We start from the raw sequence: 12486 nt of genomic DNA, 5'->3' as shown, positions 1-12486 counted from the left end.
TTCAGAACAGGCCAGGAAGAGCATGAAATCAATTTATTTGCAGAAGTTGTTCTGATATATCTGACAGACCCGACACACTCATTGCCCAAGTTGTGCTCCATGCTGGAGGACTATGGGGAGATCTCTGGGTACAAGTTCTTTTGGGATATGTGCAAAATCATGTCACTTAGGAAGAGGGATTAGAGCCAATGTCAAGAAAATAGTCAACAAATGTGGCGGCAAAATGGGATCAAATATCTAGGAGTTAGAATAGATAACAATGAGTAATTTAGACCAGCTGAATTATTCTCCCCTTGCTTGGGGAAATTGAGGAGGATTTAAATGGTTGGATGTCCCTGCCCATTACACTAGGGGTGTCACAGAGAGGGGAGGTGTCACAGAGGGGGGAGATGATGACACAGAGGGGGTGATGATGTCACTGCATGGGGCAGCCATAGCTGAGTCGTGCCATGGCACAGCAACACGAGAAAGATGCCTCTCCTGGAAGGGGATTCTGGCCTGCATGTCGGAGTAGGACGCTGTCTCATCCCAGGGACCCTCTGATCAACAGGGTTGTGTTTGGAAGCACCCTGCACCCATGGGTGAGATAAAGAGCCTGTTACAGGCTCCCCGACTGGGACAGAGCCTCCTCTGGCACCATCCTTCACCCAGTGTGGGCAGAGAGAATGGAGGGTGCATTTAATTTCCCCTCTCCCCATCCTGAGTGCAGGGCACTTTATGAGGCAGCTGGGGGGACTGGGGAGGGGAGAACAATGGCATGTGAGGGAATACAGGGGTAGGGTCTGTAGGAGTGGAGGGGAGAACGAAGGAACGGGGTTGCACCACAGGCTAATGTCAAGGGAGATTGGATCAGAGGTCGGGGACATAGGGTTGAGCTGGGAGGATGGGGTGCGAGGGGACGGAAGGCACTGGGGAAACCATGGGGGTGGTGTTGGGTGGGGGATGAGATTGTGGTAGAGGAATCGGGGAAGGGGAGAGTGTGAGGTGTCTGAGGGAGAAGAGAAGTTGCGAGGGGGATGGAATGTAGACCTTTCAACAGATATGGGACAGAGCTCCCCCTCCACCTGGAATGGGATCTGTCCACTGAGAGACAGGACCGCTCCTCCACCCGCCCACCCCCGGGTTACAAGATCCCTTCCACCCTTGCATACACCCCCACACCCCCACAACTGGGATAGGATTCTTTCCCCCAGTGGACCTGGATCAAGGTGTTAGTAAGTGTTTCTGCTGCGGCGGACCCAGCAGAGTTGAACAGTGAAGAGTGGGGCTCTCTCCGCACCTCCTGCTCCCTCAGGCGACGGGGTCTCGCTTGCATCATGGAAGATCACGGTGTTGGTGAGCTTCTGGGAATGTGGAGGGCTTCTGCTAAACCTGTGGTAGGGTTCAGAGTGGTTAATCTCCCCGGGACGTGCTGAAGGTCAAGGATGACCCGATCCTCTCAGGGAGGGAGGGTTGTAGACAAAGTGAACGTCTGCGGAACTGGCTTCAATCTGAGGAGAGTGATCAAAGAGGGACCTGGGGTGGCAATATTTCTACTGAGAGGCTGGAACGAACCACCAGAGGATCAATTCTGACATTTAGGTGACCCTTGGAAGGGAGTTAGAGGGAGGGGTAGAGACTAACTTGGACAGCAAGGCTGGGTTGGGATAAATGACCTGTTGTGTACCCTCTGGGTGTGTAAATGCTGCTGCTTCTGCCCCAGAGGACATGGCAATAAGGACACAACAGAGGTGGCCACCCCGTGTCATGGACCCAACGTCCCCAAGGTGGTGTCCTGCACAGATGATAAAATCATCGACAATGGATCATTCGGTGTGGTGGACCAGGCAAGGCTGGTGGACTCCGGAGAGCTGATTGCCATCAAGAAGATCTTGCAGGACAAGAGATTCAAGGTGAGGGGGAGGAGCAGTTGTGTGGAAATGGAACACACTGATATTTAACTTAAGGCCTACAGCACGTTCACAGGCCCTTGCGACACATGACCCGTTTCGCACATTCACAGGCCCTTGCGACACATGACCCGTTTCACACAATTACACCCAATTGACAAACAACACCCCAAACACATTTTTGAAGGGTGGGTGGAAAGAGGAGCATCTGACAGAGACCAAGGCAGCCATGGGGTTTGGAAACAGAGAAAGTCACACAAACCAACAACAGTCCCCCCATCCCCACACACAACCCCCCACCCCACACACACACACACACAAACACACACACACACACACACACACACACACACACACACACACACACACACACACACACACACACACACACACACACACACCTGGCAAATATCAGAGATTTTCTGCAAATTCATTGTTTAGTAGAAGCTGGGAAAACAATCATAAAAACTGAAATGATACTTCATTGAACCCCCTGACGAGTCCCCACTCCAGCGACACGAAAAGTCCCCCCCACCGACTCTCGACGAGTCCCCCACTTCGGCCTCCCTAGGAGTTCCCCACCTCTGACCTCTTGAAGAATCTCCTCCCCGCCTCCCCCTTCAACTTGGACAAGTCGCCCCTCAGGGCCCCGACCCATTGCCCAGCCTTGCTGATGTTCCTCTCTCGCCATTGCAGATCGTGCGAAAGTTGGATGACACCATCATCGTCCCTCTTCTCAACTTCTACTCCTCTGTAGTCAAGGTAAGATCCACATGCACCCACCCCACCCCCACTCTGATACATTTCATTTGCTGCTACCTTCCCCATTCCTTCAATCGATCTGTCTTGCTGCAGCCTCTCTGTTGCCTCCATCCTGCCCTTCTGACCAGTGCCGTCTCCTGGACGCTGGCTGCCCTGCTCCTCACCCATTAACTCATGACCTCTTGCCATTTCAACTCCAGACAGCAGCAGCCAAGACCAGAAGACAAGGTCGCCAAATTCGGCCACTAAGCCCCTCCAGTCTGTTTCCCCAAATCATTTCACGAATGTATTTTCCCCCATAATTCATTTCCCCAGAACCTTTTGATGCCCTTCCCAATCAACGCCTGCTCTGAATCGTCCCAACAACTCAGCCTCCACATGTACGACCCCAGCCAACACCCGGCTGCAAACATTTCTCATCTCGAAACGTCAATGGATTTTCTCTCCCGGTGAATCCTTGCCTCACGAGGGAGGGCGGTCAGAGCTGCACATTTTGTGCAGTCTCACCAGAAGCCGAATAATCGGGCAGCGGATGGGTCCACTACGGCCTGTTGACGCTCTGCTCGCTGAGCCCTTGGATTCATGCCATGTTGTGTTGAACAGTGGGGGCATCAGGCCTACAGAGAGCAGGAGGGGCTGGCACTCCAGTTGGGAGAGGCACGGGGTGTTGGAGGGTAAATCAAGCTGACATGTTTGTATTGTGTCCAAGAGAAAGAGGAGGTTTATTTGAATCTGGGTCTGGACTATGTTCCCGAGACGGTTCACTGCATGGTCCAGCACTTAAACAAGGCCAAGCAGCCCATTCCCATGATCTACATCAAGGTGGTTGTGGGTCTGGGTGGTCAAGTTGTCCACTGGGGCAAGCTTGGATGGTGGGGTTGGAGGATATGAAGGAGTTTACTGGCTGAGTCTCGCTGGGGACTGGATATCGATGAAGGGAGCATGAGGGTCTCAATGGGTATTGGTGAGGAGAGAAAGGGTAGTGAGGGGTTAGGGGTGGAGAGGATGATGAGGATGGATGTTGATTGGCAGGGAGGGGCCCTTCACCCACCTCCCCTTACCCTCAGGATATAGACCCGGCCAGTGTGGAGGCAGAGTGGGTCATGTTATATCGTTGTGTTGCCAGATGTTCATGTACCAGCTGTAGCAGAGCATGGCCTACTTCCATCCTCAGGGGGTTTTCCATTGAGATATCAAGCCCCAGAAGATGCAGGTAGATCCCGAGATGGCCTATTTATTGCTCCTTTATTTCGGCAGGTAGATCCACCCCTGTCTGTCCGTTCACCACCTCAAAGCGGTCCTGATCCCTCTCCCCAACACGGCCTTGTCCCCTCCCCACCAGCTCTCACCCCTCCCCCACCAGCTCTCTCCCCTCCTCCCTCTCCCAACTTGCCCCTTCCACAGCTTAATAACTTATTCTAAATAAGATTGTGGGGGGCTTAGATGGAATGAACAGCCAGAAAACTTTCCTAAAGTGTCAGGTGCAAATCTCAGAGAGCATCCGCTTCAGGTGAGGGGAGATTTTTTTTATGCAGACAGTTGTGAGAGCTTTGAATGCGTCACCGGAGAAAGTGGGAGCGGTTGGTAGAATAGGTACATATAAAAGTCTCTGAGACAAGCATGTGGATGTAAGGGAACAGAATTTTTACATGATAGAGGAATTTGGGGATATGGCGAGAAGGCAGGGTAGGTCGAGCTTGGTCATAAATTAGATCAGCCATGATCGTATTGAATGGCGGAGCAGGCTCGATAGGCCATTTTTGTCCTACTCCTGTTCCCACTTCCTATGTTCCTATGGGTGTGGTACAGGTAAAGGTTGTGGAGAACATTTACAAAGGTCAGTACAGCCTTTATGGGCCAAAGGGCCTGTACTAGGCAGCAATGCTTGATGTTCTAATGGATGCGGAAGCTCTGGGAAGGGGTAAGGGAGGGACTGGCCAGGAAGGCTGCAGATTCTTGGGCCGAGGGCAATGCCCAAACATGCTGGGCAAACTCATGGATAGTTTTGTGAGGAGCAGGTCCTGCTTCACGAGTCAAATTGAGTTTTTTGAGGAGGTGTCAAAGGAAATAGATGAAGGTCAAGGTCTGTATGTGCTGCTCGAGGATTTTAGTAAGGTGCTTGACAAGGTCCCCACGGAGGCCTCATTCACAATGTCTGGAGGCATGGGATCCATTGAGCCTTGCTGTGTGAATTCAGAATTGGCTTGTCTGCAGAAAACAGAGGGCAGTAGTAGATGGAACAATGACTAGTGGCGCTCCAAAGGGATCTGCTCTGGGACCCCTGTTCTTTGTGATTTTTATGAATGATGATGGGAGTGGAAGGGTGGGTACATCAGGGGATGACACAGAGGTAGAGATGTTGTAGACAGTGTAGAAGGTTGTCATAGGTCATCCAGTTTGCAGAGAAGTGACAGATGGAGTTGAATCCTGTAAATCAGATGTACTTAAATAAGCAACTGGTCCAGGTTTATTTCCAGAGTAATTTTCAAGGGCACGAATAACAGTTATTCCAAAGAAGGTTGGAGACTCATTAAAAGTAGCTTCATATAGACCAATATCTTCATTGAATGCGGATTACAAGAATGTGTGAGCAGAGCACTTGGTTAATGGCAGGATTATGAACAGTGTGCAGGACAGAGAAATATTTAGATCCTGCTCCATATATCACTCAAGGTTGCTGTGCAAATTGAGAGGGAGTTTAAGATGGTGTATTGTGTGCTGGCCTTCAGGAGTCAGGGGATTGAGTTCAAAAACCGAGAGGTATCGTTGCAGATGTATAAAATTCTCGTCAGACCACACTTGGAATATTGTGTGCATTCCTGGGGCGAAAATACCAGAGGACGTCTAAATAAGGTGAGCTGAGGGAAATTTAGGCAAGACGTGAGGGGTACATTTTATTCACACAGAATGTAGTGGGTGGCTGGAATGCATTGTCGGGGTAGTAGCGGAGGCTGGTCCAAAAAAGGCATGAAAAGGATTTTAATATGGACAGGAATTCAAGAAAAATGGAGAGTACTGGTGTGAGGGAGGGGAGGGTAACATTGTTGTGGGGTAGGTTCAGATGGATCAGCTGAACGGTCTCGACTGATCCATCCATGATTGTCTAGCATCTTGCTGCCATATCGTGGAGAACCAGCGTGTTGCCTGATGGACACACGTTGCTCTGAGCTCTGCAGAGAGAGATCGTGGTTTTCGCCAAAACACACTTCCTCAGGTAAAGCAGAGGAAGGGGAAAGTCTCCAGTGTTCAGGGGTAGGGGGGATGATGGGGGAAGAGTGGGACCCTCCAAAGTCATTGTGATCAGGCCTCAGAGACAGTATCTCTATCACTCGTATTTCTCTTCCCAGGAGAAGGAGCGATCTCAGAGACAAGACACGAGTCCAGAAGAACCTTGCATCCCAGCTGAACAGAGGACGGACAACATCATGATGGCCTGAACCCCTCCCTGTCGTATCCCTCTGGCCCTGCCAACCCCATTCCCTGCCTCTTCCATGTCCCTTCACCCACTTCCCCTCTTCTCCTCTACCCCTCCTCCATCCCAACCCCCTCCCGCTCACCTTCCCCTTCCCCTGCCCTCACACCTATGCCCTAACCCCAGCCCTCCACTCTTCACCTCCCCTTCCCCTCCGCCCTTCCCTTCCCCTTTCCCCGTCCCCTTCCCCTCCCCCATCCCCTCCCCTAACCCTCCCCCTTCCCCTCCCTTTCTCCTCCTCCACATCCCCTCCCCCTTCCCTTTCCCCTTCCTACCCCTAACCTAGGGGAAGGAGCGGGAGGGGAAGGGGGTAGGAGAAAGGGGGTAGTGGAAGGGGTAAGGGTAGGGGTTGTGGTACGGGGTAGGGTAGGGGGTAGTGGTAGGGGGTGCGGGGATGGGGAAGGGGTAGGAGGTAGGGTTAGGGGAAGTGGGTAGGTTGTAAGGGATAGGGTAGGGATAGTGGTAGGGTGTGCGGGTATGGGGAAGGGGTAGGAGGTATGGTTAGGGGAAGGGGGTAGTTGTAGGGGGTGCGGGTATGGGGAAGGGGTAGGAGGTAGGGTTAGGGGAAGGGGGTAGGTTGTAAGGGATAGGGATAGGGTTTAGTTTAGGGTTGGGGAAGTTGGGTAGAGTTAGGGTTAGTGTTAGGAGACATGGGGTAGGGCTATTTCTTGGTTTATGGTTAGGTGTATAGTTCGGGGAAGTGGGCTTTTGTTAGGTACCCCTTCCACTACCCCCTTTCTCCTACCCCCTTCCCCTCCCGCTCCTTCCCCTAGGTTAGGGGGTAGGAGCAGGGGGGTAGAGGAGGAGTGAGGTTTGGGGTTAGGGGATAGTGGGTAGCATTAGGGTTGGGGTTAGGGGGTGGCATAGGCGTAGGAATAAAGTTAGGGTTAGTGGACGGGGTGGGGGTAGAGTTAGGGGACGTGGAGTGGTGGTAGGGGGTATCGGTAGTGTTAAGGTTAGGTTTAGGATTTTGTTAGGGGTTAGGGTTAGGAGTAGGAGGAAGGGAAGGGGGAGGGGAATGGGGAGGCGAGCGGGGGACGGGAACTGGGGACTGGAAGGGGGAGGGGATGTGGGAGGGGAACGGGCAGTGGAAAGGGGAGGGGAACGGGGTAGAGGAAAGGGGAGGTGAACGGTGGACGGCATCCCTAGCCCCTCCCCTCCCCTTCCCTTCCCCCGCATTTCCCCTGCCTCTCCTCTCCTCCTTCCAGAAGAAGCTGGGCCTCTTTCCATCCAGAACCTCCCTGTGGTTTCAGAGCCTCCGTTTCAGGAAGTGCCTTCGACGCTTGCTGCTGGACAGACATCTTGTCTCTTGATTCATTCTGTACCGTTGATATTAAATTTAAAAATGATTGGGTTTTTTAAAGCTTGAATTCAAAAGCTGGTCCAGATAGATAAAACAGAAACAGGCCCTTCAGCCCCTCTCTCCTGCTAGCTGAGCTGCTGTAATCAGTCCATATTCCTCTCACCCTTTTCATTCTTAGCTCCCATCCAGCTCATGTTGCCTTGTCAATCGCACGGCCTGTGGGAAGAAGCTATTTCCATCCCTGGCTGCTCTGCTTTTATTCCTCCATATCTCCTTCCTGATGGCAGGGCGACAAAGGTGCTCTGTGCTGGATATCTATGAGTCTATTTACAGAGCCCATCCCTGCAATCAATCAGGGGACCGTTGCCTTGAGGTGACACCCATGTTCCCTCTCCCTCAGCACTCTCAGAACACTACTGCACCCTCCTTCCCCTCCTTTCCCAGGTCTCAGTAACCCGCTGACAATTCCAGTCAGCTGCCATGTCTATACCCTGCCCCACCTAAACCGATGGATCGACCAGCGCCTTCTCCCCTCAAGAGTTCAAGGAATCCACTCTCTCGCAATGTCCTGCTTTCGAATGCCCTGCATCCTCCTTCCCACTTGGTTCCTCCTGTTATCAGGCGCCTGGATGGACCCCACCCTGTTGAAACTACCCGTGTTCTCACTGATCTCTCTGCGCCTCTGCCCTCCATCCAGGGGTCTTGGATTTCTTGTGGGGGTGGTGGAGAACAAAGCACCAACTTAAGGAGATGGGGAGCAGTACAAAGACCCCCAGGTCCAGGAGACAGGGAGAACCACAGAGATGCCCATCTCTGTCATTCGGGTAAAACGTGATTATCAGGTGCAATGTGCAAGGAACTTTCGGTCCTGCTGCACGTGGGCCAGGTTTGGCCCATCCCCACACCACCACCCTGTCAATTCCCAAATCAAATTTCCTATTCATGTGGGGGTCCAAAATGGATAGAGTCTGGAGAAGGACCGTGTACATCGTCAATCAATGGGGACAAGGGTGTAACCAGCATGGCCATAATTGTGTGTGGCTGTGCTTGCAACCAAAGTGCATGGGCACCAAATGCTGCTATGTGCTGAGGTTCTACCTGGCTCGGGTGTTGCGAAAGATTGGCCTGGCCCTGGTGCTGCACAATGTTCCAGTCAGCAGGACTTTGCCCCTTTACCTTCCTGGGAACGGTTTCATAGACAAACACATTTGACCACAAAGTCATCAGGCAGTGGTCAGCAGAGAATGTCTGACACAGAGACTCTAGGACTTGATGGGATACTGTGGGGTGGTCCACGGAGCAGAGCATCCAGAGACAGACATCCAGAACTGCTGGAAAACCAGAAACTCGGTGAAAGATGCCCTTCAGTTTGCCTGAAACCCAGATGGGAGTAGGAAACACTAGAAGACATCTGTCTAAAGCAAAGGGAGGAAGATTTAGGGGAGATATCAGGGGTATTTTCTTTTACCCAGAGTTGTGGGTGTCAAGAATGCCTTGCCAGGAGTAGTGATGAAGGCCAAAACATTAGGGGCATTTTAGGGGTTCTTAGTTACATTGAGGGGCTGAGACCAAGGAGGATATTCTCCAACAGCAGAGGGTGGCAGTAACCACAAGATGTCAAAGTGGTGGCAATGAAGCTAAACAGAGACCATCTAATGTGACTGTGCGCCTGGCTGCGGGAATTTGGACTTACTATATAAACCTTGCTAAGTGCTAGTTCAGGTTGGAAACGTTCGACTTCCTTGGGGGTCAAATCAACAGGCACGGAACTAAACCCTGCTTGCAAAGGTAGAGATTGTTAAGTGCTTCCTCAAACCCCACATAATGAAGGGGCTGCAAGAATTCACTGGTACGATTAATTTTTATCACCGATTCATACCGGTAGTGGCCGACATCATTTTTTTGTTTTTAAACTTTATTTAAGATTTTATAACATGAATAACATATAGAATTACATTTTAAAAATTAAGAACAAAATAATAAAATTACAATACAGTATCAGTAATCTAAATAAACTATACCCTCCCCAATAATTATTACACATTAATAACCCAACTCAAATTAGTCCAACCCCCCCTTCCCCCCCAAAATAAAGAGTGAAGAATTAATAAAGTTAATAATATATATGAGAAAAAAACCCACTTACAAAAAAAACAAAAACTTAACCGATTAAAATACTAACAAAAAGAAAAAGTATTAATACTAAGATATCAGACTTAAAAAACATATTTAAATCAAACTTAAATGCATATATTTAACAGTTAAGATGAAACATATAATTAACAAACTTAATATAAAAAATTAGTAAAATTAGTAACATTGTCTATCAAAAATTCTTAAACAGTAACCAATTCTTTAAAAAAAATTGTAGCATGAGAAAAAAAAAAGATGAAAAATAAAACTTTCTCTATAGAGATAAACCTTCACCAAATATCAACTAACTTCACATCTATCATCATATTAGTCACATAAACTGCCATCTTAAAACAAAATTCCAACCTCATTAAACATTGTACAATTCAAATTTGGTACTCTTCCACCATTTTTCCCTTTTAACCTTGAATAATTACCCAATAAAAGCTCCAATACCACATTTAAATATCCCCAATCATTACGTTAAAATTCAGATATCCAAATAATAAAAATACATATGCAACAAAATCTATATCTTCAACAAATAGAGCATAAGCCACAAACAAAATTCAAGCCTCATTAAGAATTGTACAATTCAATTTATGACTTTCACCATTATTCCCTTCGTTCTATAACTAAAATAGCAAAATAATATACACCAGAATTACCACTCCTTTCACCTTAAAGTTAAAGAAAAAATATTTAAAAAAAACTTATCCATCCCATTCACATTTAAATTTCAAATATTCCTGATCTACTGAATAAACTTTACAAAAAAAACCTCATGAATTTTTAGTTTTTTAAACAATCAAATACTTTCTTATGCTTTTTTTTATAAACACAAAAGGAAACCCTTAACTCTTTAATCTAATAATACAAAAAAAGGAAAAAAAAACAGGTAGGAGGTTAAAAATACCCCCTCCCATCTAAACCGCGCAATGCGGTAACTCCCAAAAAAAATGGGTGTGAGATAACTCACACGTAGCAGATGAATTTCAGGAAATAGTGCCCATCCAGTTCTCTCCCCCAACTCTCAGTTCATCTTAAACTAACATCATCATTATTTAATATTCCTTTTTTAAAAAAAAATAAAAAAAAAGAACAACTCTTCTTTTAATCAGCTCCAACTGCCGAGTCACCATTACAACCATTCCTTCTTGGAGCACGGCTCTTTTCTTCCATCTCTTGTCTCCTTAGAGATCGCGGCGACTACGTCTCTGTTGAAACCAAGTAATTGGCAGCTCTTGAGCAAATGCTATAGCTTCCTTTGAAGAATCAAAGAACTTTGGTTGGCAACCATCTTGAAAAACCTTCAAAACAGCTGGATATCTAAAGGTTGCCTTATAACCTTTCTTCCACAACAACTCTTTAGCAGAATTGAATTCCCGTCATTGGAACATAACTTCTTGACTCAAATCTGCATAGAAGAAAATTCGATTATTTTGAATCATCAAGGGTGATTTTCTCTGTTGTGCATTTCTAATAGCCACTCGTAAAATTATTTCTCTGTTGTAATAATTCAAACAACGAACCAAAACAGGTCTTGGACTTTGACCTGAAATAGGTCTTCTACGCAAGGCTCTGTGAGCACGTTCCAGTATTATACCTTCCTGGAAATGTTCTTGACCCAGCACCTGCGGAATCCATTCAGTAAAAGATTTTCTTGGGTCTGTTCCCTCCATTCCTTCCGGCAAACCAATAATCTTTATATTGTTCCGTCTGGATTGGTTTTCCAAATAATCAATCTTTTTCACCAAATTTTTATTTTGAGTTTGTAAGTCTTTGACCATTTTGGTCACATCTGAAACATGATCTCGTATTTCGTCTATATCTTCTTCACACGAATTAAATTTATCTCTCACTTCAAGCTTAAAAGCTCCAAACTCAGCCATCTGTTGAGAATGTATTTTCACCACAGAGTATTAAACCTAGTACCAAGTTCAGTCATAATCTTGGATAATCCCTGCATTGTATAAGATCATTTAGATTCAAGATTCACAAGAATCTTTTCAATTGGAAGAGATTCTGGCTCAACAGATTCCTGCTTCTTCTGCATAACCAAAGGGTCTTCTTTTGCTTCCTTCATCCTGGTTGCCTTTCTTGTACTATAGCTGCGTGTGGAAACTCCAGCCACAGCCTCTCCAGCAATGACTGGAGGACGCTGGCCGGGGTTTTCCCCAGTCCATCAAGTTGTATAGGTTCTTTTATCTCAAAAGGTGCAGTTTGCAGTGCCACCGCTACAGTTGACAAATGCCTTTCCCCAGCCGGTACTTCAACTGATGTTACTACAAGTGGTTCATTCATAACATTGCCGTCAGATGTTACTGCACATGTGCGAACCTGAGTAACTCTTTGTTCTAAAGGCTGTTTGGCGCCCTCTTTAGTGGGCTCTACCGATGTAATATTGAACTCTACATCCGAAAGCTGTACCTTTCTCCTGGGATCCATTTCAGGCTGAGTCTCGATGTCTTGAACTTTTGGAAAATGTAGTTTTTTGATAATCTGTTGTCGTATTTTTTTTGCTCTTTTCCACCAATGTTACCATCATAAGTTAAATTAACAGCACTGAAGTTATCTAAACTTTTAAAGAATTTTAACGGGCATTTCTAGACAAAACATTAAGATAGAGTCAGGAGAGAACTGGAAGGCACGTCTGATCCTTACGCCATCTTGCCACGCCCCCCCCCCCCCCCCCGTGGCCCTCATCATGCGGAGAAAGGTAAAGACATTACCTGGGACAATAGGATTTGGAGGCGTCCAGAAGGCCAAGGACGCACTGGCCAACACAACCCTTGTGGTACACGCCAGGCAAGAGACACCCACCACTCTCACAGTAGATGCTTCCTGCACAGCAGTAGGGGGTGCACTGGAGCAATTCATCAAAGGGGAATGGCAGCCCCTGTCCTTCTTTAGCAGACACCTCTGGC

The 12486-nt window shown here is 47.8% G+C and overlaps 1 long non-coding RNA gene across 2 annotated transcripts; it reads left to right on the top strand.

Moving 5' to 3' along the window:
* Nucleotides 1-452: 452 nt before the first annotated feature.
* LOC138745212 (uncharacterized) lies at nt 453-6480 on the top strand. Of its 2 annotated transcripts, XR_011346094.1 has the most exons (4): nt 453-581; nt 1703-1892; nt 2586-2651; nt 5999-6480. It is a non-coding gene; the product is annotated as an uncharacterized lncRNA (long non-coding RNA). The 2 variants fall into 2 exon arrangements; XR_011346093.1 differs by lacking the exon at nt 5999-6480 and having other exon boundaries at nt 2586-3270.
* Nucleotides 6481-12486: the final 6006 nt, after the last annotated feature.

This window comes from Narcine bancroftii, chromosome 11, assembly GCF_036971445.1.
Source record: "Narcine bancroftii isolate sNarBan1 chromosome 11, sNarBan1.hap1, whole genome shotgun sequence".
NCBI lineage: Eukaryota > Metazoa > Chordata > Chondrichthyes > Torpediniformes > Narcinidae > Narcine > Narcine bancroftii.
Note: the sequence above shows the minus strand (reverse complement) of the source record. Positions and strands in the feature narration are given on the sequence as shown.